Source organism: Prionailurus viverrinus, chromosome X, assembly GCF_022837055.1.
Source record: "Prionailurus viverrinus isolate Anna chromosome X, UM_Priviv_1.0, whole genome shotgun sequence".
NCBI lineage: Eukaryota > Metazoa > Chordata > Mammalia > Carnivora > Felidae > Prionailurus > Prionailurus viverrinus.
Window position 1 is genome coordinate 2,956,989 of NC_062579.1, and position 27,736 is coordinate 2,984,724.

Consider the following 27,736-nt stretch of genomic DNA (forward strand, 5'->3'; position numbering starts at 1 on the left):
TTCAAACCCAGATCCCTAGGCTCTATCTCTGGAGCTTCTGATTCATTAGCTTTGGGTTAGGGATTAAAACTTTGCATCTCTAGAAGCTCCCAGATGATGCCAATGGTGCCCATCCCAGGAGCTGGCCCATCCGATCTGGATATGTCTCTGAGAATTCACTTAGAGCAGCTAAGACCACAGCCCCCTTCATCCAAAGGACCTACACCAGATAAGTCTCATGGATCCACCACAAATGGGCTCACTTATGGTGTTTTCCTGTGTCTTTATAACTCTACCACTTGTCATGTTGCCACAGGAAGATGTGAGTAACTTGCATCTCAGTTATTAGACTGGAAAATGACACTAGAGTCTGAAATTTGCCTACAAAACATATGGCCTAGATAACAGATTCATCTTTATACCTATCAGTTTGGTACTCATATTCTAGGATCCATAATTATTATTATTGTTGTTATTATTATTATTATTTCTGCTCCTCCCCATCTCCCTTCCCCCTCATTGTCCTCCTCCTCTTCCCCTTCCTTCTTCTTCTTCAGCTAAAGATCTAGATCTAGGAATACCAATGTCTTTGCTGTTTTGTTTCAGACATTTTCTGGGGTCATAATGTAAACCTTTTTCAGCCTCCAAGTTGGAATGAAACGTGGATTGCATGGAATAGACTGTTGTCAGAAGTAGCAAACAAACTTCTCTGGTGAGGCCCCATGGGCTACCCACGGTCCTCCCTGAGCTGGCTGTTGAAGGTACAGATGAACAAGCCAGGAAAGCAGAAAAAGTATGAAGTAGAGATTCTAAGAATGCATGGAAGTCGTTTACCACAAATATCGTCTCTGGGTTGTCTGCAGGACACAAGCCTGGTGCTACATTCTAAAGGCAGCGAGTACTGACAGGAGAAAATTTTAAATGTCAAGCAAATTCAAAAGAAGTCAAGAAAATGGTTTCAACACAGTCTAATGGCATCCATTTTAAAGCATTAGGGTGAAAATGACAATTTTCTGAAAGTTCAGCTGGCAAATCATCTCTACACCAACAGTTTATCACACTGCCTCTCCAAAAGCTGCTTAGTTTATTCCCAGGGTCCCGCTCCACTTATTTCCAGCTGGCCAGAAACATGGACTTTGGGGCCAGTCCCGGGTTCAATTTTCGTGTGTGCCATGTGACCTCGACTAAATGGTCATCCTCTGTGAGCCTGTGCTTCTGTATCTACTAAATGGATATAAGAAAACTTATGTCCTGGGAGCCTAGAGTAAACAAAGCATTCAAACACACAGCATGTAAGAAGCCTCAAATACAATGTTTACAATTTTATTGTGGTTAGAACATTCAACATGAGATCTATCCCCTTAAATATTTAAGTGTTCAGCACAGTATTGTTAACATACCATATACCATGTTGTTGAGATCAGCAGATCTCCAGAACTTACTCACCTTGCCTAACTGTAACTTCATGCCCACTGATTAGATCTGGCAATCTTGGGGCACCTGGGTGTCTCAGTCGGTTGAGTGTCCAACTTTGGCCCGGGTCATGATCTCGTGATTCATGAGTTCAAGCTCTGTGTCAGGCTTGGTGCTGACAGCTCAGAGCCTGGAGCCTGCTTTGGATTCTGTGTCTCCCTCTCTCTCTGCCCCTCCCCTGCTCACGCTCTCTCTCTCTCTCTCTCAAAAACGAATAAACATAAAAAAACAAAGATCTGACAATCCCACCACTGGGTTTTTATCCAAATGAATTGAAATTGGATCTCCAAGAGATAGCATTCCTGTTTGCACTGCAGTACTGCCCACAATAACCAAGATGTGGAAATAACCTAACTGCCCATCGACACATGAATAAAGAAAAGGTGGTACGTACATAGAACAAAATATTATTCAGCCTTAAAAAAAGAACGAAATTCTGCCATATGCAAGAAGCAACAACACAGACAGATGTTAAGGATATTACACAAAGTGAAACGAGCCAGTCCTAGAAGGACAAATATTGCCATGATACTTCCATACTCTCACTGAAGTGGTCTAATGTGACCCAAATTCCAAAGTATGAAAAGAAGCAAACACGCCTCTCTATAAAAATCATTCCTTTACCAAACCTGCTTGAGATTTGTTACCCCTAACTGTTCCTATGTGATTTTTTTTTTGCTTTTCTCCTAACTCCCTTTTCTTCCTGACTCTTCTCCTTGCCTCAAAAGTTTCCAGGCACAGACTCCTATTTTTCTCACTGACCTGGCTTATTCTTCCGACACCAGCTTCTGTGAAAGTTACAAGCCCATCCGAGCCACCAGGCCACACAGTCTGCCTCTTCCAGGCTTCTTGCCCCTGACTGTACGAGCAGTGTGCCTTGTTTGCAGTGAGTTATGCGGCTGTTGGAAGTCTCAGTGGAACGACTCCAGGTCTAAGAAAGAAAGTCCCCATTCAGAGGTGTTCTAGCCCATTCACGTTTGATTAATGATAGAAACAACAGGCAAGATCTGAAAAGATACTGTCACCCGCTTACCATGCCTGCCCTGCCCTACAGAGTCAGGCCTTGGGTACACAGCAATTAGGGGAAGAAACTTGGAGAACCCTCGTCCCACCTAACGCTGCCTCAGCTGCATTTTCTGAGCTGGCCATCAGTGCTGACCCTTTCTAACTAAAGGAAGATCCCGACTGCAAGTGACTCCCCCACTCTGTTATAAATGTTGAAAACTCTAAATCTACACTGTCTAATTCTGGATCAATAAATGTTGAATGAGGACATAAATCTCTGGGGAAGTTCATGCAGCTGTAATAACAACAGCAGTGGAATGATTAAAGATTCATAAATAAAATCCATTTGCTACTCTGTTCTTGATATCTGCTAAAGCTTTCATTTGAATCAACCTAGGTGCCAGTTAAATTATACTGAAAGATCAAAAATACACATATACACTCTTCATCATATAATATTGACACATCTCTTTATCTCATTTACTAATAGGGCGCATAACCAACGTTTGGAGACTACTGTTTTCAGTTGCCCAGACCAGTTGCTGCCACTAGGTTGCCTACTCCTTCTCAATTCTACATGCTAAGATTTTAATAAAATGTTAGTGAGTAAAATAGTTAAAAGCAGGAGCAAAGCCGAACGCTCTGGGACTGTCTATTTTCCAAGTTCCTCGTTCCCTTGCAGCACCGCCTTCCTTGCATCAACTTGGTGTGGCCATTTCCTATGATCTATCTGCAGCTGACACAGAGTTGCTGTCTCCCTGTTCTATCTTTTTAAATAATCTGTCACCTAAGACTATACTTTCAGGGATCATTTTTAGTTTGTTAAATCATGTGTCACCTAGAGTTTCCTTTATTTTTCCAGAAGGTAATCACCTGTGTTGCTCAGTATAAGAAAACAAGCAGGAATATAGTAGTGGTCAATTGTCCACAAACACTCCCAAGGATGTGTTCCAGGAATGCAAATTTCTTAGCATGCTAAAAACTAGAGAAAAACAGATCACTCAACTGAGTTTAGAAAGATGAAGAGTTGGGGCGCCCAGGGGGCTCAGTCAGTTAAGCATCCAACTCTTGGTTTTGGCTCAGGTCATGATCTCACAGTTTGTGGGTTCGAGCCCTTAGAATTCTCTGTCTCTCCCTCTCTTTGTTTTTCTCTCTTTGCCTCTCCTCGCTCACTCACTCTGTCTCTCCCTCAAAATAAATAAATAAACAAAAAAAAAGATGAAAGTCAACATTTAGCATTTTAAAATACAGAAATTAAATATTGGGTCATGACTCTTAAATTACCAACATACTTGAAAAGCATCACAGTGGTGTCAGAAAAAGGTTCAGAGAAGCAACTCTGCAGGGCCGGCTGCAGGAAACATGTTCAGTGCTTTTTCAAGCACTATTTAGTTCTTACAAGGATGCTAGACAGTGGGCAGAGTCGGGACTCAAAGCCCAAGTGTCTAAGTTGAAGACTCGCAAATCTTCCTGACAATCAAACTGCATCACAACAGAATGCACAGGCTCACTTTCTACCCCTCAAGTTTCCTTTCCCTGGTCAGCACCAGGAAGAGGTAAGACAGATGCATTCTGGTGGCAAACGGGCAGGCAGTCCGTGAATGCTTCCCCCTGGCTGGTCTCAAGAGCCCTACAGAGTTGAAGACCCCCTCAAGGTGAACAACACAGTGAGAAGGGGCACAGTCCATTCAAGGGAAGGAAAGGTGAGGCTACTGAGATCCACAGGCAGTAGGCGAAGGAGCCTGCAGAGGACTGGTCTACAGAACATATTCACAAATATCCATTTCTCTTATTTATTTATATATTTTCAAGTTTATTTATTTATTTTTGAGAGAGAGAAAGTTCACACAAGCTGGAGAGGGGCAGAGAGAGAGGGAGAGAGAATCCCAAGCAGGCTCTGCACTGTCAGCATGGAGCCCGACGCGGGGCTCAAACTCACAAACCGTGAAACCACGACATGAGCTGAAAACAAGAGTCTGACGCTCAACCAACCGAGCCACCCAGGTGCCCAATATCCATTTCTTTTAAAAGACTGCAACAGGGGCGCCTGGGTGGCGCAGTCGGTTAAGCGTCCGACTTCAGCCAGGTCACGATCTCGCGGTCCGTGAGTTCGAGCCCCGCGTCAGGCTCTGGGCTGATGGCTCAGAGCCTAGAGCCTGTTTCCGATTCTGTGTCTCCCTCTCTCTCTGCCCCTCCCCCGTTCATGCTCTGTCTCTCTCTGTCCCAAAAATAAATAAATAAACGTTGAAAAAAAAAATAAAAAAATAAAAAAAAAAAAAAAAGACTGCAACAGAGAGCAGGGCTTGACCGGACCTATTTATTTCTATCTTATGCTCTTCTCAAATTCCACATGTCAGAGTTTAACTCAAAATTGCCTTATCTTCTCATGGAGACTTTCTTGGTAAGTTTGGATAATTTTCCCTTTGCCTTTCCTGAGCACATCTCCTGCTACCACCCACAAGCATGCTTCTCCAGCATTTTTGAGCTCCTCACGGTTTCCCTAAAGCACCATGTTCCTTGGTACATTCGTGTGAATTATTCACGTACCCGGACAATTCCCTTCTCCCCTCTAGCTAATTCCTGCCAGTTTGTCAGGACCCCACCGAGCATCATCTCCCTCTGTGGTCCTCTCCCACCGCCAGGCTGCATTTGCTGCCTGCCCCTCCACCTCCTTCAGCACCTTGTGTATTCCTCCTGCCTATTCATTACTCTGACTCATTCACCAGATCACAGACACCTTCCGGGCAAGGATTGAGTCTTTTCTTCTCTGTATCTTTGATGGTTAAAGCAATGCCTTCCCACACTAGGCACTCGATAAATATTTATTGAAGAAATGAGGGTTTTGCCCAGACCCATCAAAACCAAATACAGTGCTTTGAAAAATTCTGTCTCTCCCAGGTGTTGCCTCTCTCGTAATTATAGATTGTTGTATCACACTGAGTAACAGGTCCACCAAAACACTTTGAGTGTATCTTTGTGATCTTCCATTATCTGTCAGTCCTTGAATTGATTTCATTATTTCTAAATCTTTCCATTGAACTCTCTCCAAATTGTGTCTTTCAGCTTCTAAAGGATCTAAAATATTTATGATATCTCTTTTAATCTCACTGATTTCTTTCTATAAGATATGGTAGTCCTGAAGCAGATCACAAAATCATCCCAGAGTAGAAGTATTTTAGAGTTACTTTTTGCTGACAGAAATGAAAATAATAGCCCAGGTTGACTATACTCCTTAAAATTCAGGAACATGGACAGCTTTATTTATCTCTTTGTGGTTTTCTTGACAAGAGCGTGTATTACTAATTAGCTATCACTTATATAGTATAAAATTCCCTTATAAGTGGCACATTTATAATCCCTAATGTTATGTTCACAAAAAAACACAAATAAAAGCAATTGATTTCAACCCAGCACAGCAAATAGAGGTTTGATCATACATGAGATACCAGCAGCTGAGTTAAGAAAGAAAAACAAATAATCCTTATTTTTTTTAAGAAACACAGTATGACTCCCTCAAAACGACCTTTCTTAGAAAAGCAACACATTCTGCTTTTCTTGTTTTGATAAATGCTATATCTTGAATGACTTTTTTTGCTGTTATTCGTTATTTCTAGAGAGTTAGCAACCATCCACTTTGTTCCCTGAGTAGGGATATATAGTAGTCTATATACTATATAGTACAGGCATATAGTAGTCTCCAGTAGGTCTGTATTTGGATGAGAATCTACAAGATGAGAAAGTAATAGTCTGAACAAGAAGGGGTTATTTTTCTCACATAACAAGTCAGGAAGTGGGTGGCCAAAAGATGGTTCTTCTGCTCACTGATTGCTGTCAGGGACCTGTGCTCTTTCAAGATCTGCATCACCACCCTCAACATCTTGTTCTTGGCCCATCACCAATGTTGCCTCATAGTCACTATGGTTGGCATACATCCAGGCATCAAGAAAGGGAAGGACATTCTGTAGAGTCTCTCTTTTCTTTATCAAGAGCTTCCCAGGACCCCACCTGGGCAGATACCCACTAGAATGGGTAGAACCATCCTATCTCAACCCAACTTGTGATTGACTCATGGCCAGCTGAGTAATAATGTAATTATGGGAGTGATGACTCATCATATTCAAAGGCTCTGCCCATGCTCAAAGGTAGGGAATTATACAAGGTTTATAGAGAAGGGGCTGGGAATCTCTGTGACCATCTTAGAATTCTGCCCACCAACTTCCACTTTCTTCTAACAACCACAATATCCAAATAGAAAACAAAGAAGTCTGGCACCAAGCCCTTTAGTGCCCTTGGCAGAAATTCAAAGTCACAAGTGATGCATTACAGATCTCTTCTGGTAATGTCATCTGAGTCCACCTGAATCAGCGGAAATGGGAAGACGCTGGGGTGCAGAAGCTTCTGGTAGACTCTGTCACAGGACTTTCCAATGGCATTCCACTGGACAACCAAAAGTGAAATTTAAAAACCCTTTCTAAACAAGCAAATTTCAGGGCACCTGGGTGGCTCAATTGGTTAAGCATCCGACCCTTGACGTTGGCTCAGGTCAGGATCCCAGGGTTGTGGGATTAAGCCCCACACCCCAAGCTCTGCACTGGGCACAGAGCCTGCCTAAGATTCTTTCTCCCTCTGTCCCTCCTCTGCTCACGCTCATGCTCTCTCTCCAAAAAACAAACAGATAAATAAATAAACAAACAAGCAAGCAAGTTTCTCCTCTCTCTGTTTATGGACACATGTTTAAGGAAAAGCTATTGAGCCACAAACTGGGTCACCATGTCAGACAAGTGAAACACACCACACGGCCTCATGGAGATTACATTATAGTGAGAAGCCTGCCCACCACCCAGAAGAGTAAACCAATAAATAAAACAGTAACAATTTATAATGCGTACTATGTAAGAAACTACTTGCTATGGAAGAAAACATGCTGAACTTTTTCTTGGACTTGCTACTGTATGCCAGTTGGTAGGCATCATGTCTTAAGCCTTATTTTGCCTTTCAAAGGTGTCATCTAAGGGGCTTATGTTTTAAAGAAAGTGGATTAGGAAACTGCTCTATTTTATATCAAACCTGGATTAAGATCACATGGGCAGGGGTGTCTGAGTGGCTCAGCCGGTTAAGCATCCGACTTCAGCTCAGGTCATAATCTCATGGTTTGTGGGTTCAAGCCCCGTGTCAGGCTCTGTGCTGACAGCTCAGAGCCTGGAGTCTGCTTTGGATTCTGTGTCTCCCTCTCTCTCTGCCCCTCCTCTGCTCACACTCTGTCTCTGTCTGTCTCTCAAAAATAAACATTAAAAAAATTTTTTAATTAAAAAAAAAAAAGATCACATGGGAAGCCTCAGCAAGGATTCCTAAACAGGGCCATCTTCCTTTAGCAGCTGGTACCAGGTGTCCTTATATCTACAAGTGCCTGGACATACTCACTGCTTGACTTGGATGACTTTTCAGCAGATATGGACGTGTACCTGATGATGTGTTTTTATGCCCCCTGATGGGGCACTTATGTGCAACTGTCTTCTGGTCATCACCACTGCACAAGTGCTGATAACCCATTGACTCTTCCAAGTCTTTTGAGTATCTGCTCTTCCCTCTTAAGTATTCCTTTCTGGGTATGGAAACCGCATTCTGACTTGAAAGGAAGAACTTGGATTTCCCTTCTCCTCTAGCAAGACCAGATGTATATAGAGAATGTGTATTTTACACCATCTCAGTCACAAAGCGAGCGTAATGCAGGCATACCCAGCAGATGTCTTCATGGTTAACATTTTCCCAGTAGATGCCTGTTAACCTTTCGTACCCAAACTTCAGAGAATGTGCACATTTGTGAAGACTATTTTTGTTGTGCTTTAGGCTCCTTTTAGCATTTTCATGCAGACCTTTGATTTTTTAAGAACAGAATACTGACATTCAATAGAAGGCAGCTTTATACATATGGGGTCTCAGGCCTACTTCCTTGCTGCTGAAGCATCTGTGATTCTCCTTAGAAAATACAACCCTAGGACACCTGGGTAGCTCAGTTGGTTGAATGTCCCACTCTTGACTTAGGTTTGGGTCATGATCCCAGGATTGTGGGATCGAGCCCCATGTCGGGCTCTGTGCTGAGCATGGGGCCTGTTTTAGATTCTCTCTCTCTCTCTCTCTCTCTCTCTCTCTCTCTGCCCCTCTCTCCAGCTCAAGTGCTCTCTAAAGTTAAAAAAAAAAAAGAAGAAGAAGAAGAAGAAGAAGAAAACATCCCTTTAACTCACCTGCATCAAGTCCCTCTCTGCCATTCCTGAGCTCCCGATTCGGGGACAGTGTGCGTGTAGGGGGTGGGATCACACACTGCCTTAGTCCATCCAGACACTTCCCTCACAGCAAACCTCTACACCTTTGCTGAGCTGTAGCAGCTACTAAAAAAATTACAACACCATAGGACCATTCTCCAAGATTGCAAATCCTAACACAGGGAAGAAAGCTGGGCGTGGCTGCCTCTAAGGAGCCTTTCAAATTGATAGCAGTATTGCAAATGATCTTCACAAAAAGAAAGGGTTAACACCCCCTCCTCCAGCTGTGGTTGGAGAGATAACTCCTTAATAAGCTCCAATTTTAAAGAAATGTGAAAAGCTAGGAGGAGGAGACTGCGAATTGAATTAAGAAGAGTAAGACCACAAGAGCTAAGGCTATAAAATGTACCCAAATCAATCTAACAAGACCTGGCTAAGTATGGGCATCAAAGAGTTGGAACCAATCAGAACAGATGCCCTTGCATGGTACAGACAGCATATGACACTTACCTATGAGTGAGGAAGTGTTTGGTATTAAGGACAATGTCTTTAAGCAGGTGTATGAGTTATTCTCCTGCTCTATAACAAATAACCGCAAACTTAGTGCCTTCAAACAGTACACGTTAGTACACAGCTTCTGTGGCTCGGGAGTCCAGGCACCCAGTGCTTAACCGCACCCAGTGCTCAGACTTCCACAAAGCTGCTTCTCAGGGAGCTGGTGGACTGTGTTCCCTGGAGCTAGGAGCCCCCTCCCAAGCTCACGTAGTGGATAGAATTCAGCTTCTTGCAGCTGCAGGACTGAGGTCCCAGGTTTCTCACTGGCTGTCAGCTCTTGGAGCCTGTCCTTGGTCACCACCATTTTGACCCTCTCAAAACACAGCAGTTTATTTCTTCACTGGCTGCAAAGAAGCTCTCCCCAGTCTGCTCCAATGGAGTCTCACGCGGCATAATCATGGGTACATTCCATCATCTTTGCCATAAGGTAACTTGACTGCAGAAATGGAATGCATCATATCCCCAGGTCCTACCCACATTCAGAGGGCATTACACTATCATACCTAAACAGGAAGATATAACATAACTGAGATGGCACCAAAATGAAGGATGCTAAAAGAGATAGTTTAAACTTAGTTCCACATTCCAGACTCAGGTGACTATTCTAGGTCCATAACTGTTTACTGAAAGACTGTACCAAAGGAACCACAAAGAACCACTCTTTCTGATCCTGCAATAAACTCGAGTTTCTTAAAGTCTAGAGTTGGCCAACTCTAAAAAAGGAAACCAAGTAGACTCAAAACCAAAGACTCATGAGTTAATTATTAATTCTCTCCCCAAATCTAAAACACAACACACAGATTTGTAAGCTCCTAAAAAATGTTGTGTTGATTACCAACAATTAGTACTGACTCCCCAAATCCATTCCCTTCAGTCTAACCCATTCCTTTGACAGAGCTATTTAGAGAAAATGTTGAAAATACGGTCCCCATTGACTATAAGCTAGTTCACAGAGGTGTTTCTTATAGGGAGAATGAAGAAATGTCATCTGAAATAATATGCTTTTTTTTAAATGTGATACTCAGAAGTGGGTCAACCAAAATGAGAAGGATGTTAATCAGCATAATGACATTTTGCAGTGAGACAAAACACTTATCACTGGCCTGCTCGATATTAACACTAATATCTTGGGGGCGCCTGAGTGGCTCAGTTGGCTAAGTGTCCAACTTGGGCTCAGGTTATGATCTCGTGGTTCATGGGTTCAAGCCCCATGTTGGGCCTGTGCTGACAGCTCAGAGCCTGGATCCTGCGTCAGATTCTGAGTCTCCCTCTATCTCTGCCCCTCCCCTGCTTGCACTCTGTCTCTCTCAACAATAAGCACACATTTTTGAAAAAAAACTAATATTTTGAAGTGTTTATGGATTGCCTACTTTGGGAGCACTGGTCCATGATATAAAAGAGTAGAAATTTAACATCATCGCAATAGGCTTAACCAGTGGGCAACAGTGATTCAGTTGAACATCAATATCTTTAACCCAATGATATTTACCAGAGATCAAATCGAGCTCCACATATGTCAAAACCCCAGCAGATAACTGCAACGTAAGGAATCCGTGGCTTACCACCATCCTGTGACAAACACTCACAGTTCTAGTTGACTCAATGCACAGTATTAATAAGCACCAACAGGGAGAGCACACAGTCTACAGAGAGTTACAATAGCTTATTTACCCCTCAAAGAACATTCTCTGTATCATCACCATGTCCCATAGATGGTATGTGGTGCGGAAAAGTGTCTCACAGCCAAGTATGTGTGGAAAAGACACAGTCAAATAAGCTTCTTTACTATGAGCCTTCCATATGTCACTGCGTATTCTGAATATCTAAGATTAGATGATAGTTTTGCAGAGAATCTCATACAACTAGATTCTGGAAAATCTCAGGGAAAAACTGAATCACCACAGCCTCTGGCTGTCCTAATTAATGTGCAATGTCTATATTCTAAAAACTAAGAGTCAAAATGTCATCTGCCCTGGACACTAGACTTCTGGACTGCCGAATTCAAATCTGGCAGCCTGGCAAGTTCAGTTATGCTGACCAACAACAGCACACCTACGAGGGAAAAGTCAGATGAGGTAGGGGGTGCGTGCAGAAGAGTCATGCCTCTTCCTGTGTCGCCATATCTGGTTTCAAGTTGCCTTGCTCACAAGACAGTCTTACGAGCCACAGAAGTCCATGGAATCCTCTTATGCCTTATGCCTTATGGTGAGACCTACTGACTCAATTAAACAATTGAATATGGCAAAAGTAACAGCACAGCACTCCTGAAAACAGGTTAGAAAAGTCTGTGACTAATACACAGAGACTGAAGATAGATTATCTGATTCCATAGAGCTAGAAGGCTGGGGGTTGAGGGATGACAGCTAAAAGGTATGGGGTTGGCTTGGAGGGTGGTAAAACATTCTAAAACTGATTGTGGTGATAGCTGCACAAATCTGCAAATATACTAAAATCTATTGAACTATACAAATTGAATGGGTGAACTTAATGGTATATAAATTATATCGTATTTTTTTAAGTTCATTTATTTTGAGAGAAAGGGAGAAGGAGAGAGGTAGGGAGGGGCAGAGAGAGGGAGAAAGAGAATCCCAAGCAGGCCCTGCACTGTCAGTGTGGACCTTGATGCGGGGCTCAAAAACTCACAAACCATGAGATCATGACCTGAGCCGAAATCAATAGTCGGATGCTTAACCGACTGAGCCACCCAGGCACCCCTGTAAATTATATCTTAATAAAGTGGGAAACCGCACCCCCCCGCAAAAAAAAAAAAAAAAAAAAAAAAAAAAAAAAAAAACCTATGACTTCTATCTTGCTTACACTCTCTCTGGATCTTCTCACTTGCTCACCCTGGTGACACAAGCTGTCATGCTGTGAGTTGCCCTGTGGCGAAGCCCAAACGGCCAGGAACTGGAGGCCCTGTCTGAACAACAACCAGCAAGGCGCCAAGGCCCTAAATCTTATAAGCCTGTGAGTAAGTGAATCCGACCCACAACCACACCAGTGAGCTAGGAGCAGACCCTTCTAGATTCAAGCCCAGAAGTGACTGCAGTGCTAGCCAAAATCACAGTTGTAATCTGTGAGAGCACCTGAAGCAAAGAGGACAGGTGAGTCACCTCCAGGTTCCCGATACACGAGAACCTGAGATCAAGCCATTCAATTTGGGGGGCTGAAATACTTCAAAAGAGCCCTCTACTCCATTTTCTTTTGTGTTCTTTGCCAGATACCTTTTCAGCTTCTGGGAAAGAGGCTTACAAAACCTTTCCAATGTATGCTTCATATTGGTTTATTCAGATAATTCCCGTCCCCAGCCCTTGTGTCTCACCATCTCGCTCGCCTAAAATGTCCCGTCCCCCTTCAGCATGCCTACGATGCTGGTATGTCCTCCAAGTCCTTGTATTTTCTATAAAAGACACAACCCATCTTCCAGCCACATCTTATTTCTGCCCCAAAGTGATTTTTTCTGACTGGAAATTTCTTCAGCACAAGTAGACTCACCGAGCATTTAAACCTTTCCATTTAAATCCAGATTACATATCTCATGCCAGCATTTATCTGTAGTTCACCTACTAGTAAGAGTTCTTTCAAACCACTTTTCAGGAAAAAATAGATGTTTGTTTCATCTACTACTCATATTTCTATATCAATTTTCACAGATTTACATTTATTTTATTCACCCTTTGCTATGTCCCAATTTTTATCTGCCCTTTTCAGTATCCTTTTTTCTTACAGAGCCGAGCAATTCCCATTTTTGTCCTTTCAGATGTTTATTACATTGCATTGTATTTTTTCACATATTTAACCTTGCCCTTATCCAACGGATAGTAGGTAAGATTTCCAATTGTCTCCTATATTGTAATATTATATTTACTTTTAGTTATTCAACATTGATGTGTATATTTTTAGTTCCCCAAATAACATTTAGGTTCAGCCACGGTAACTACTTCATCATGGATCTTTTATATCTTCAAGTATGCAGTGCCCAGTACCTTTAAACTAATTTGTTCTGGGGTGCCTGGGTGGCTGAGTCAGTTTAGCGACTGATTTCCACTCAGGTCATGATCTCACAGGTTTGTGAGTTCGAGCCCCGTGTCAGCAAGAGCCTGGAGCCTGCTTTGGATTCTGTGTCTCCCTCTCTCTCTGCCCCTCCCCTGTTTGTGCTCTCTCTCTCAAAAATAAAAAATAAAACATTTAAAAAGTAAATAAACTAATTTTTACTAGATTTATGACCTTTCATGGCCCAAGAAAATTATTACGGTTTTTAAAGTCCTGAAGTTACTACCAGACATTCTGTAGCAAAGGAAAATTGGTTCTAGGTTTGGGGGCTCAAACTTACATGAACTTCATTTGACCCAAGATTCTTCTTTATCATCCCTGGATGACATAAAACTTAGGTGGAAACGTTCTTATAAATAAATAAAGGCTGATATAATAGAAAATGAATAGTGACAGAATACACTAAGAAGTTAACAAGAGGGGAAACATCAGGAAAACTTTTCTAGACTAACATATCTGAAGGCTGGCCAAGGTCACTGTTAACTAGTTTTAGACTCATCCATCCATTGTTCAAGGGAAACAGTTTACATTTTACTCCCATATACCCACATGCTCAAGTGGTCTACAATCTGATTTATGCTTTGTAAGCTCAGATACATCGTAAAAGAGCTTGTCTGATGTGGTTCTAAAATAGAATACATTTTTAGAGAGCTGTTAATCAAATTTAAGCATAATTTGAAAAGACAATTATTTGAATTTCTTTTGCATAGCTGAAGTTTTCCAGGGCTTGACTTACAATTTCATCTGTACAACGCCTTCCATTTAAATCCAGATTACATCCAGACTTCTCAAATAACAAATGATAATATAGATATTATATGTATAATAGAAACCATTTTGTTCACAGCTAGTGTCTGTATATAAAATAGACAATAAGAAAAATGAATATAATATGCTAGTAAGAAAAAAAAAGAATAAGAACAAAATGGTTCTTTTTATACAGACACATGCATACCCAAGTACTGACTTTTCTCTCAGAAAATCTTCTCGAGGTTGAGAACACAACATCTCCTGACTGCTCAGTTTGTATGTCATATTCTTAACGACCCATAGCAAGGGCGTCATGGTGAAGAACAACTCTTCAACAAAGACACAATTCTTCTGGGCTCTGAGAAACTACACCATACTACTTACTGTTGTAGAAAATCAGTGGGGAACTCTGTGCTGTTTCTTTTACGTGCTATTTCCTTTGATGCCTGTGTCAATTCACACTGAAAAAATAAAGAAAAAGAATTCAAGATTTGCCTACATTCGACCTCTCCCCATGAAGGCTAACATTAACCAAATTTATTGTTAATGACTGCAGCATTCTAGAAACTCTTTATAACGCCTGCTGAAATTCACAAGATCAGCCTTGTCACCTCTGCAGACTTCCTGCCCCCCCACTCACCCAAACCTTAGCACCTACGAATCTCATGTTACAGTCACAGCTGCCACATCCCAAAGTAGGAGTAGAAAGGGGATGTATGATTTGTTAAACCTCAAGTTCTACTGATTTATGCTTTTTGGTTCTAGTGTGCAGACATTACCTCGTCCCAGAAAAGTGGCACACTGGAAAACTAGGTCTCCATGGAACCCAGATTCTGAGAAGCAGAGTAGAAGGAATGTGGCTATTCCTTCCGAGTGAAGTCCCAGTAGGTCAATAAAACACCCGTATCCTGGTTAAACTCTATAAGCTCTTATTTTTTAGAGGTCAAGGTCCTGTTCTACTTGTGAAGATGTTGCATAACACTCAGGAACTAACCAGAAATGATAAATGCAGTTTTAATTCAAATTCCTCCAAAATTTTCTGTTCTCACTCTTAAACTTTCATTCTGCCCTACCATTCCCTATCATTTCTTTTCCTATTAAAAAAATTATACTTGATGAATATTACACCATTTTCTTTTTTTTTTTAATGTTTATTTATTTTTGAGAGAGGCAGAGACAGAATGTGAGTGGGTTAGGGGCAGAGAGAGAGGGAGACACAGAATCTGAAGCAGGCCCTAGGCTCTGAGCCGTCAGCACAAAGCCCGACGCGGGGCTCAAACTCACGAGCCATGAGATCATCACCTGAGCTGAAGTCGTACACTCAACCGACTGAGCCACCCAGGCGCCCCAATATTAGACATTTTCTGCCAAGAAGTTTAATGTCGCTTAAATTGAGCAATGGGACGCCAGAATAAACAGCGATTTAAACTCCTGCTCTGCCACTGCCTACCTATGTGATCTTGGGCAGCCATACAACCTCTCTGTTGTTTTTCAGTTCTCTCAGTAATATGGGCATAGTACTGTCACCTATCTCATGGAGATTTAAGGAGTGTAAACATGTAAACTACTTACAACAGTGCCTGACACAAGAAAGGCCACATAAGTGCTGGGGCTTAGATACCTATTCTAATAGGATCACTTCTTTACCTTAGTGTTCAAACCTCTTCTAGCTCACTTTTACCAGGGCTACAAGATCATACCTGCCTGGACTCCCTCCTACCTTCCTCAAAAGTCCTTCTCAACCATGATAATGAGTCCTCCTTTACTCACCTTTAAAAGCAGGTGATGTCACAACAGCCTGAAACCTTTGGGACATAACAAAGGTGGTCATAACAGGGAAGTATATAGCAATCCAGGCCTTCCTAGAGAAGGAAGAAAGGTCTCAGACGCACCACCTAACCTTACCCCTTGAAGAGCTGGAAAGGTGCACCTGGTGATTCAGTCAATTAAGCATCTGATTTCAGCTCACCTCATGATCTCATAGTTTGTGGGTTTAAGACCCACGTTGGGCTCTGTGTTGACAGCTCAGAGCCTGGAGCCTGCTTCAGATTCTGTGTCTCCCTCTCTCTCTGCTCCTCCCCTGCTCATGTTCTGTGTCTGTCTGTCTGTCTGTCTGTCTCTCTCTCTCTCTCTCTCTCGCTCTCAAAAATAAATAAATAAATAAAATTAAAGACCTGGAAAAATAACAGCAAATAAAACCCCAAACCAGCAGAAGGCAGGAAATAATAAAGATGAGAGCAGAAATCAATGCTATCAGAAAAAAACAAAACAAAACAAAATGAAAAAACACCAGTACAACAGATCAATGAAACAAGGAGCTGGTTCTTTGAAAGAATTTAAAAAATTGATAAACTCCTAGCCAGTTTGATCAAAAAGAAAAAGGAAAGGACCCAAATAAATAAAATCAAGAATGAAAGAGGAGAGATCACAATCAATACTGCAGAAATACAAACAAAAATAAGAGAATATTATGAGCAATTATACACCAATAAATCGGGCAATCTGGAAGAAATGGACAAATTCCTAGAAACATATACACTACCAAAACTGAAACAGGAAAAAAGAAAAAAAAAGAAATAGAAAATTTGAACAGACCCATAATCAGTAAAGAAATCAAATTAGTAATCAAAAATCTCCCAAAAAACAAGAGTCCAAGACCAGATGGCTTTCCAGGGGAATTCTACCAAACATTTACCAAATAACACCTATTCTCTTGAAGCTGTTCTAAAAAATAGAAATGGAAGGAAAACTTCCAAATTCTTTCTATGAAGCCAGCATTACCTTGATTCCAAAACCAGACAAAGACCACACTAAAAAGGAGAACTACAGACCAATTTCCCTGATGAACATGGATGCAAAAATCCTCAACAAGATACCAGCCAATCAGATCCAACAATACATTAAAAGAATTATTCACCACGACCAAGTGGGATTTAAACCTGGGATGCAGGCCTGGTTCAACATCTGCAAAACAATCAATGTGATACATCACATCAATAAAAGAAAAGACAAGAACCATATGATCCTCTCAATAGATGCAGAGAAAGCATTTGACAAAATATAGCATTGTTTCTTGATAAAAACTCTTAAGAAAGTAGAGATAGAAGGATCATACTTCGAGATCATAAAAGCCATATACGAAAGACCCACCCTAACATCATCCCCAATGAGGAAAAAGAGAGAGTTTGCCCCCTGAGGTCAAGAACAAGACAGGGATAACAGACTCTCGCCACTGTTATTCACCACAGTATTGGAAGTTTTAACCTCAGCAATAAGACAACACAAAGGAATAAAAGGCATCCAAATCAGCAAGCAGGAAGTCAAACTTTCACTCTTCACAGATGACATGATACTCTATATGGAAAACCCAAAAGATCCCACAAAAAAACTGCTAAAACTGATCCATGAATTCAGCAAAGTCACAGGATATAAAATCAGTGCACAGAAATCGATTGCATTCGTATACACCAACAATGAAGCGACAGAAAGAGAAATCAAGGAATTGATCCCATTTAAAATTACACCCCAAACCATAAAATACCTAGAAATAAACCTAACCAAAGAGGTAAAAAATCTTCACACTGAAAACTATGGAAAGCTTATGAAAGAAATTGAAGAAGACACACAAAAAAAATGGAAAAATATTCCATGCTCCTGGATAGGAAGAACAAATATTGTTAAAATGTCAATACTACCCAAAGCAATCTACATAGTCAATGTAATCCCTATCAAAATAATACCAGCATTCTTCACAGAGCTAGAACAAACAATCCTAAAATTTGTGTGGAACCAGAAAAAAACCCAAATAGCCAAAGGAGTTCTGAAAAAAGAAACCCAAAGCTGGAGGCATCACAATCCTGGACTTCAAACTGTATTACAACGCTGTAATCATCAAGACAGCATGGTACTGGCACAAAAACAGACACATATATCAATGTAACAGAATAGACAACCCAGAAAAGGACCCACAAGTGTATGGCCAACTTATCTTTGACAAAGAAGGAAAGAATATTCAGTGGAACAAAGACAGTCTCTTCAGCAAGTGGTGCTGGGAAAACTGGACAGCGACATGCAGAACAATGAACCTGGACCACTTTCTTACCCCACACACAAAAATAAACTCAAAATGGATGAAAGACCTAAACGTAAGACAGGAAGTCATCCAAATTCTAGAGGAGAAAGCATGCAAAAACCTCTTTCACCTCGGCCACAGCAACTTCTTATTCAATACATCTCTGGAGGCAAGGGAAACCAAAGTAAAAATGGACTATTGGGACATCATCAAAATAAAAAGCTTCTGCACAGAAAAGGAAACAATCAGCAAAACTAAAAGGCAGCTAATGGAATGGGAGAAGATATTTGCAAATGACATATCAGATAAAGGGTCAGTATCCAAAATCTATAAAGAACTTAATGGGGCTGCCTGGATGGCTTGATCAGTTTAGCAGCTGACTTTGACTTAGGTCATGATCTCATGGCTTGTGAGTTCAAGCCCCACGTTGGGCTCTGTGCTGACAGCTCAGAGCCTGGAGCCTGTTTCACATTCTGTGTCTCTCTCTCTGCCCTCCCCTGCTTGTGTTCTCTCTCTCTCAAAAATAAACAAACAAACATTTAAAAAAAAGAACTTATACAACTCAACACACAAAAAACAAATAATCCAGTGAAGAAATGGGCAAAGACACGAACAGACACTTCTCCAAAGAAGACATCCAGATGGCCAACCGACACATGAAAAAATGCTCCACATCACTCATCATCAGGGAAATACAAATAAAAACCACAATGAGATACCACCTCACACCTGTCAGAACGGCTAACATTAACAACTCAGGCAAAAACAGGTGTTGGCGAGGATGCGGAGAAAGAGGATCTCTTTTGCATTGTTGGTGGGAACGCAAGCTGGTGCAGCCACTCTGGAAAACAGTATGGACGTCCCTCAAAAAATTAAAAATAGAACTACCCTACAACCCAGCAATTGCACTACTATTTACCCAAAGGATACAGGTGTGCTGTTTCGAAGGGCCACATGCACCCCAATGTTCAGAACAGCACTATCAACGATAGCCAAAGTATGGAAAGAGCCCAAATGTCCATTGATAGATGAACGGATAAAGAAGATGTGGTATGTATGTGTATGTATGTGTCTGTGTACACACACACACACACACACACACACACACACACAATGGAGTATTACTCAGCAATCAAAAAAATGAAATTGTGCTATTTGCAACTATGTGGATGGAACTAGAGGGTATTATGCTAAGTGAATTTAGACAGAGAAAGACAAATATATGATTTCACTCATATGAGGACATTAAGATACAAAACAGGTGAACATAAGGGAAGAGAAGCAAAAATAATATAAAAACAAGGAGAGGGACAAAACAAAGGAGACTCTTAAATATAGAGAACAAACTGAGTGTTGATGGATGGGGGGTGGGGGATGGGCTAAATGGGTAAGGGGCATTGAGGAATCTACTCCTGAAATCATTATTGCACTATATGCTAACGGACTTGGATGTCAATTAAAAAATAAATACATAAATAAAGTTAGGAGTGCTAGATTGGTATTTCTTGGAAAAAAATAAAATACACTTGATCTTAGCCAAAAGGCCGAGGAGCAATTAAAAAATAAAATAAATAACATAAAATAAAAGCAGGGGATGTCATTTAAAAGCATTGTGATCTCATGCAGAGCAAGCCAGACTGACTGCTGAGCAGGCTAAGGCTGTGGTCAGGATAGCAGCAGGAGAGAGACATATTTGAAGGGGTAACTTCAAAGAGTTTAACTAACGAGGTGAGTATAAGCAGAGGTGTGAGGAGGGTTAAGAGAAGCAGGAAAAGGGTTAAGGAAAGCTGTTTCAGACGCACAGGAGCATTTGCTTGGTGTCACCCAAATGTTTCAAGGTCTGCCCTTGCCTCCTAGGGTATCAGCAGACTCTTCCTCCCTGTTTATTGTTGGAAGAGGGTCTCAGGTGGTGCCCATGTATAAAGTCCTGTGATTTCACATTGAGGACTTAGGCTGCTATGGGTCTCCAGCCTACAGCTGATCAGCACTGCCCTCCTTGCTTTTTGCAGCACAGCTCTTATGAATGACAGGGCAGGACTGTAACACCACGGCCAGCAGTGCCACTGCTCTACTGAGTCACTGACCCATTCCCAAGTGCCCATCGGTACCATCGCTTCTATTCAAAATCTGTCCCCGAACGTCTGGTCTGCCAGCTGCATTCTTGAGAAGCTGTTCTTCAAACTGGAGAACACCGGGAAAGTCCTCTCCCAGGGGGGCCCTGCCAGTTCTTCCTCATCACCTCCTCCGCCTTCCTGCTGGCCCTCACCATCCTCTTGGAAGACACAACAGCCTGGGCATCAGCACCCTTGTCGCTCTCACTTCATATGCTCAAGAACCAGGTCTGGCTGTCGTGGATGGTACAACACAGCCCACGGCTTTCAGGCTCACCCACATCTGAACCCAGAGTATCAGCCCATCCCACTTCCCAACACCATGCTCCGTACTGCCATTTACCCAATTCTGGCCACACGGGCACTCCATCCATTTCCAAAACATACTGTGTACTTGCCATCTTCTCCTTCCAGTGCCATTCTTTCCTGGGGTCCAGAATCTCTCCCTACTGTCCCCGGCCCATTTGGCATTGGGGCTGACATCTCCCTTGTTATCTCTGAGATAGCAGATCAAACATCTCCATTCTCCACGTTAGTAACGTGGCAGAAACCTTCAATGCTCTATGTAACCGCAGCTCTCAGTATTTACAGAACTTACCCAGTTCTGCCCTCAGGGACAGACCCACCCTCAACCCACTGACCCCATTAGAAGTTAAATTCCCTCACAGCAGAGACCACAGCAGCGTCTCGTCCCCGTGGTGCTTAGCACAGAGTGGACCCTCCACATTTGCTGAACGACAATGCTGTGGTCACTCTCACCTTGAACTTCATATAATACTTTATAAACTCTCTCCTGCAGAGCTTGGCACTAAAGGTCACCAAAGCCCGGATTTTTCTTCAGAATTGTTCATTCTGTCTCCAAGCTTATACAATCGCAATGATAGTAATATAGTGAGTTGTCGATAAGTGTTCGTTGTATGAACAGGTGGGTGCATAAACATTCTAGGTCATCACATCAGTGAACTAGGTCAAAGAATAGCCAGGACTTGGTGATTATGTTCGCCATTCAGCACACTGCTACTCAGAGTCTGGTCTAAAAGCTGCCCACAAATGTTTTTTCCCAGGCCACGATGAGGCAAACATAGAAAGTGGCAGTAAATGTTTAGAGTATTTTAGAGGAATGGACATTGTCACAACATCCCATCATGCGTTCTTGTCTCCTTGAACAGTGTGCACACCAGTCCAAATGTTATCAGTCTTGGAGGGGAGGTCATGAGGTGGATTGGAAAGTGAAAAAGAAAACCAACAAGTAAATCCCGTTCCTTCAGCACAGAGGGCTGGAGAAGCATCGTCTCACTGGAGAGCTCCTGAGAGGAATAGCATGGCTTTCTACCCGACCCTCCTCCAGTCCTCACAGGGGCTACCCAGGAGACACTGCTTCTCCAGATATCCTTTGCCGTCTCCATCCCCCTCAGGGTAAGAAGGTTTAGGTGAATAATTATAATTGTCTTATTGTTAGCCCGTGGGACATGCCTCCAGGTACAATCAACCCAGGCATCATAGAAAGGAGCAGGGTGTAAACCGAGTGATGGAGGAGAGACCCACTGAGAAACGTATGTGTGTTCTCCTTGGTTTTATTCTCTGTACATAAGAGGACAGACAGATTTCAAACCACCTTCATTTGTTCATTCCTGTTATGGGATAGGCGAGGCACTAGAATTCACTGTGAAAAGACAACACAGGAAGAAGAGGAGGAGGAGAATGATCAACAGAAATCTAACAATAATGGTAGGCATTCTAAAGCTTTACTATGCACCAGTCACAGGGCTGAGGACTTCTGCATACTTACCTCGGTGAATGCACAAAGCCCCCCTGGAATGCAGGGGTAGAAGCCCAACACCGTAAGCAAGCTAGATGTCCCTCTGAGGCTGACCAAGGGAATTGGTTTTTGTTTTTAATTTTTTTTTAATGTTTATTTTTATTTTTGAGAGACAGAGAGAGACAGAGCACAAGCAAGGGAGGGGCAGACAGAGAGAGGGAGACACAGAATCTGAAGCAGGCTCCAGGGAGCTATCAGCACAGAGCCCCACACGGGCTCAAAGACACAAACTGCCAGATCATGACCTGAGCTGAAGTCAGATGATTAACCGACTGAGTCACCCAGACTCCCCTTAATGAAATTTCGTAGTTTACATTAGAGTTCACTCTTTGTGGTGTACATTCTATGAGTTTTGACAAATGCGGTGTCACATATTCACCATTATAATATCACACAGAATAGTTTTGCTGCCCTGACATTGCTCTGCGATCCACCTATCCATCCCTTCCCCCGCCCCACCCCTGGCAACTACTGACTTTTTAATGTCTCTGTAGTTTTGCCTTTTGCAGAATGTCAGGCAGTTGGAGTCACGCCGTCTTTTCAGATCAGCTTTCACTTCGCAATATGCACTGAAGCTCCCTCTGTGTCTTTTCTGGCTTCGTAGCTCATTTCTTTGTATCGCTGAATAATATTCCATTGTGTCGATGAACCAGTTTACGTACCTATTCACCTACTGAAAAATAGGTTGGTTGCTTTGCATTTTCAGCAACTGTGAATAAACGGACTTTTCATATCCCATTGGCAGGAAGACAAAACGTTACAACTACCTTGGAGGATAAGCGGCATTATCTAGCAAAGCTGAAGAAAATGTGTGCACATGGAACTCAGAATCTCCATCCCCGAGTATACACCACAGAGAAATGCATGCAATGAAACACACAGAAAATTGTTCGTTAACCACTTTGTGGAACAGTGAAAACTTCAAACAAACCACAAGTGTGCCAACAAGCAAATTGGAATGGGACACAGTTCTGCATGGGTCTCTCTCAAATTTCGGCACATCCTGCCAGCATCAGCACTGACAGCTTTTGTTCTGGACTCTCTGCTCAAGGGTGTTGCACCGTGAACAGCATCAGAAGACAAAGATTGGGTTTCCCTGTGGAGCAAAGTCTGGGCAGACTAGCTTACTGGTCATTATAAAAGATTTGGGTTTCATACATTCAGGGTTCCTCCGTGGTGACTCGGACCCACTGCATGTACATAACCCTGCATCTCAGGCTCGTTCTTTGTGAAATGTAAGCCAGAGGAGACTTCATAACCAGTTTCACATTTCCAGGTCCAGATATTCTGGAAGAGGCTTCTTTCATAACTGAAAAAGCCACAGTTTGTCTCAGAAAAATCAGAAAATCAAGGTGCTCTGTTGCTATGCATTTTTGTGCACCATTTCCTACCTATGGCAGTGACACTTTTCCCCCTGAAGACCTAGTTTTCTTCCAAAGCACTCACCCAGAGTGCCCTCACTGTGAGTGATCAGCAAACCTGCCTCAGCTTTGCTCAAACGACCCAAGCTGACTAGTTAAAACATACCTATCATTTCTGGACATTTTAATTTATGATGGTTCTTTTTAACTTAGGCCTGTTGGGCACTGTTACCAAAGTTAACTATACTTGCCAAGAGAGTAGGTCTTAAAAGTTCTCAGCACCAACAAGAAATGGTAACGATGGAGATGTTTGTTAACACTACGGGGGTTATCAGACTGCAACACGTAAGTGCATCAAATCAATTTAAGTTTGTACACCTTACACTTACACAGTGTTACATGTTAATGGTATCTCAGGAAACCTGGAAAAATAATAATCATTCATGCCTGTCAGCGAGTCTTAGAGTGGATACCTGCTTTGTCTCTCTCCTCCCAGTGATGAGCGTATGGCCATACCTCTGGACGTATACCCACCACGGTGACAAAGAGTCAACTGACTGTGGGCCTCGACTTCACTTCTGGGACCCAGAGGCAGAAATGCAGAAATTGACCTGCCACAGAAACAAAGCTCCTGGTCTGGACTCCTTCCCTCTGTGTTGTTGTTGTTGTTGTTGTTGTTGTTGTTGTTGTGTTGTTGTTGTTGTTCTTCTTCTTCTTCTTCTTCTTTTTTTAATATTTATTTTGTGGGGGAGAGCACAAGCTGGGGAGGGGGAGAGAGAGAGGGACAGAGGATCTGAAGCAGGCTCTGCGCTGACAGGCTGACGGCAGCCGAGCCCAAGGTGGGGCTCAAACTCCTGAACCGGCAGATCATGACCTGAGCCAAGTCGGGCGCTCAACCGACGGAGCCACCCAGGCACCCCCTCTCCGTTCGTTAACCACTTCGTGGTACAGTGAAAACTTCAAACAAACTACAAGTGTGCCGTCTTACCACACTTCACGCCGTCCATGGCACAAAACCAAATTCAAACAGCAGTAAGTAAACCAGTCTTACTGTCCTGCTCTGACCTTCCGCATCGACACTAATCTTAACTTCTCTTCCTGCCTTCAGCCATGTTCTGTGAAGCAATAAATAGAACTAAGTGTCTTTTTAGGACGTTTTTATTGCGGCATATTTTTCCTGCCTCCTGCCACCTTATTATGTTATCTTGCCAAATGCCAGAGAAACATGAAACAGATGTTCCAAACAGGAGACATCACAGAGGGAATTCCCCTTCCAGCAACTGTGACAACGAGGCTCTCAGAACTCCACTTTGCTTGCGGTTGTATCATTCTGAGCCCTGAATGTACAATGGAGCAAGAGCTTAGTGCGCGTGAAAAATGTAGGGCTAAGTTGATCTCTGTGGAGTAACATGGAATGAAAAAAATATACAGCTTGGCAGTTAAATAAAAAAAGGAAATTACAGGTCAAATGCCTCCAATTACAAATGCTATGTGATCGTGTTCAAATTTCTTCATGGAAATGAAAAAAATACGCGAAATGTTGTTTGGAATAAGTATATTTTTGCAAAGGTACTTTTTTCCCCTTGGGTGGCCTGGCTACAATGCATTTCAAGTGAGTTTTCTATCTGACATACTTCACACTGTCGTTTTCCATACTGATATACACAAAAAGTCTCAGCCTTATACCATGTGAGTAAGAAGAACGAGAATGGAAATAAGGAATGGAAAACAGCAATTTACCAAGTCTTTCTTGGTCCATTAAATATATTTAAGACAAAGCCACTATATTACTTGTAATCTTTGGGAACTCTGAGCCTCTTTTTAGAAATATAAACAAGAATAATTAACAACATAGCTCATAGGCTTCCAGTTCAAGAGTGCACACTTAGCACATATTTTATATCATCTCTCTCTTAAGGCTTTTTAACTTGATGGTAAATGAGTGATTAAAATAACAAATCCATGACAACAAAAATTTTATGGCATGAAGTTATTAACAGATGTGCAATTTCAACAAGATTCTAGACGAGGGTTTCTCCCAGCACAGCACCACTGACAGCTGGGGCTGGGTAATTCTACATCGTGGGGCTGACCTGTGCCTTTCGGGACGTATAGCAGCACCCCTGACCTCCACCCACGACATGCCAGGAGCACCTTCCCCTCACCCTCAATTAGAACAATCCAAAAATCTCTCCAGACACTGTCAAGTATCCCCTAGGGCACCACTGCCCCTGGTTAAGAACCACTGCTCTAAATATAGACAGTACATTTAGCCACACAGACAAGGTAGAAGACAGAGCTGACATCTGTAGATGGCATGATAATGCAGGAGACAGGTGAGCCACAGCCATAGCAGTGAGGACAGTCCCAACAGGGATGCTACAGTGCAGCTGAAGATGGCAAGTCCAGAAGCAGGGAAAAGCAGGAACGCTGGAATGTTCTGTACAGACTGGGAAGGTCTGTAGGCAGAACAGTAGAATAAGAACATGCACGTACTCTCACATGTGCACACACATTCTCTCATACGTGTATATATGTGCACATATGCTTGCACGTGCACACACGCACACACACTTGTGCACACACTCACCTTTTCCCTCTCACATATACCACACACACACATACACACACACACACTTTATGGTCAGAGCAGTATGTAGCCAAACATATCCATTTCTGAGGTAAGAGAGAGAGAGTTCTCCTCCAACAAAATTGAATAAACAAAGAATTTGATCAGCTAGGAAAAGTATCAAAACTCTAGCACTGGAACACCTACGAACCCAAATCAAGGCCTGCCAGCCAGTAAGTCTCTTCAAGGCATGGAGCCTTCAACCTCCTTTCTATTGCATAAGGGGTTGAGGAAGAATCATGAAGCATTTAAGGAAAGCCTGGATTGTGAAACAGAAACACTAAGATCAACAGAAACACTGGACACAACAGAAATGGGGATAAATGGGGGGGGGGGTGTATTAAACAGAAAAATATCAAATTAACATGCTGAAACACATTTAGAAGACATTGCATCCAAAACAAAAAATCAAAATCCTTCCCATAAGAAAGAAACACGTTTTTTAAAATCAGAAAACAGGAGAATGCTGGAAAATTAAAAACATGATAGCCAAAATGGTAAGATCAATCCAGAAGATGAAACTAATAGAAATTCCTAACAAATAACAGAGAAAATAGGAGAATATTTCAAAGAAGTAATTTTCTAAAGTTTCCCAGAATTGAAGGGGCCCATGCAGTACTGAAGAGATTGAATAAAATGATCATCATCCTGCACTTCTATGAGAAATTCTAGAAGTGATGATCTAATATGGCATATTAAAAACAAGGAGTAATGTCTTCAAAGTTCTGACTAAAAACCTAATATTTATGCAAACTAGTGATGAAGTGTAAAAACAAGAAATTTCAGACTTGCAAGAACACAGATAATTTATCACCCTTGCAAACCTTTTTTTTTTTTTTTTTTTTGAAATGTTTATTTATTTTTGAGAGATAGAGAGAGGGGAGAGGCAGAGAGAGAGGGAGACAGGGGATCCGAAGTGGGCTTCCCACTGACAGTGGAAAGCCCAATGAGGGCCTCAAACTCACAAACCGTGAGGTCATGATCTGAGCTGAACTGGCTCAGCTGACACTCAACCGGCTGAGCCACTCAGGTGCCCCCATGCAACCCTTCTTTTTTTTTAATTTTTTTTTCAACGTTTATTTATTTTTGGGACAGAGAGAGACAGAGCATGAACGGGGGAGGGGCAGAGAGAGAGGGAGACACAGAATCGGAAACAGGCTCCAGGCTCTGAGCCATCAGCCCAGAGCCCGACGCGGGGCTCGAACTCACGGACCGCGAGATCGTGACCTGGCTGAAGTCGGACGCTTAACCGACTGCGCCACCCAGGCACCCCAAGTGCCCCCATGCAACCCTTCTTAACCAGGGATTAGCTATCACAAAATATGTCAGTGAACCAAGAAGAAAAAAAAGTTAAGATCCAAGAAACAATGGCACCTACTCATAAGAAGAAAGGAAGTTCCAGGGGGACAGTTGGGACTTTTATCCTAGCAAGGGATCAACTGGCTGAGGCAGAAGGAAGGAGTGAGAACAAACAGGGGGTCTCTCCCGGTAGAAAGAAGAGCCTATGGACGTGATGAGGTCTGAGAAGGCCAGAGTGATGGACAATGGGGGGTAAGGTAAAAGCTGGAACCAGTAATGTAGGAGACCCTAACTCACTGCCCCTGTGTGGCAAGCTGAGGCAGGCTGAGTCTACTCAATATCAGGCTGGGGTTGAGAGGATGCTTTCATT

At 42.4% G+C, this 27,736-nt stretch overlaps 1 long non-coding RNA gene across 1 annotated transcript in view; it reads right to left on the reverse strand.

The window, feature by feature from the left end:
* The window catches only part of LOC125157113 (uncharacterized), a 360,229-nt gene that overhangs the window by 177,092 nt on the left and 155,401 nt on the right, over window positions 1–27,736 (reverse strand). Inside the window, exon 3 of the long non-coding RNA XR_007148862.1 lies at window positions 14,460–14,536. This is a non-coding gene — a long non-coding RNA (uncharacterized LOC125157113). The remainder of the gene's footprint in view (window positions 1–14,459; window positions 14,537–27,736) is intronic.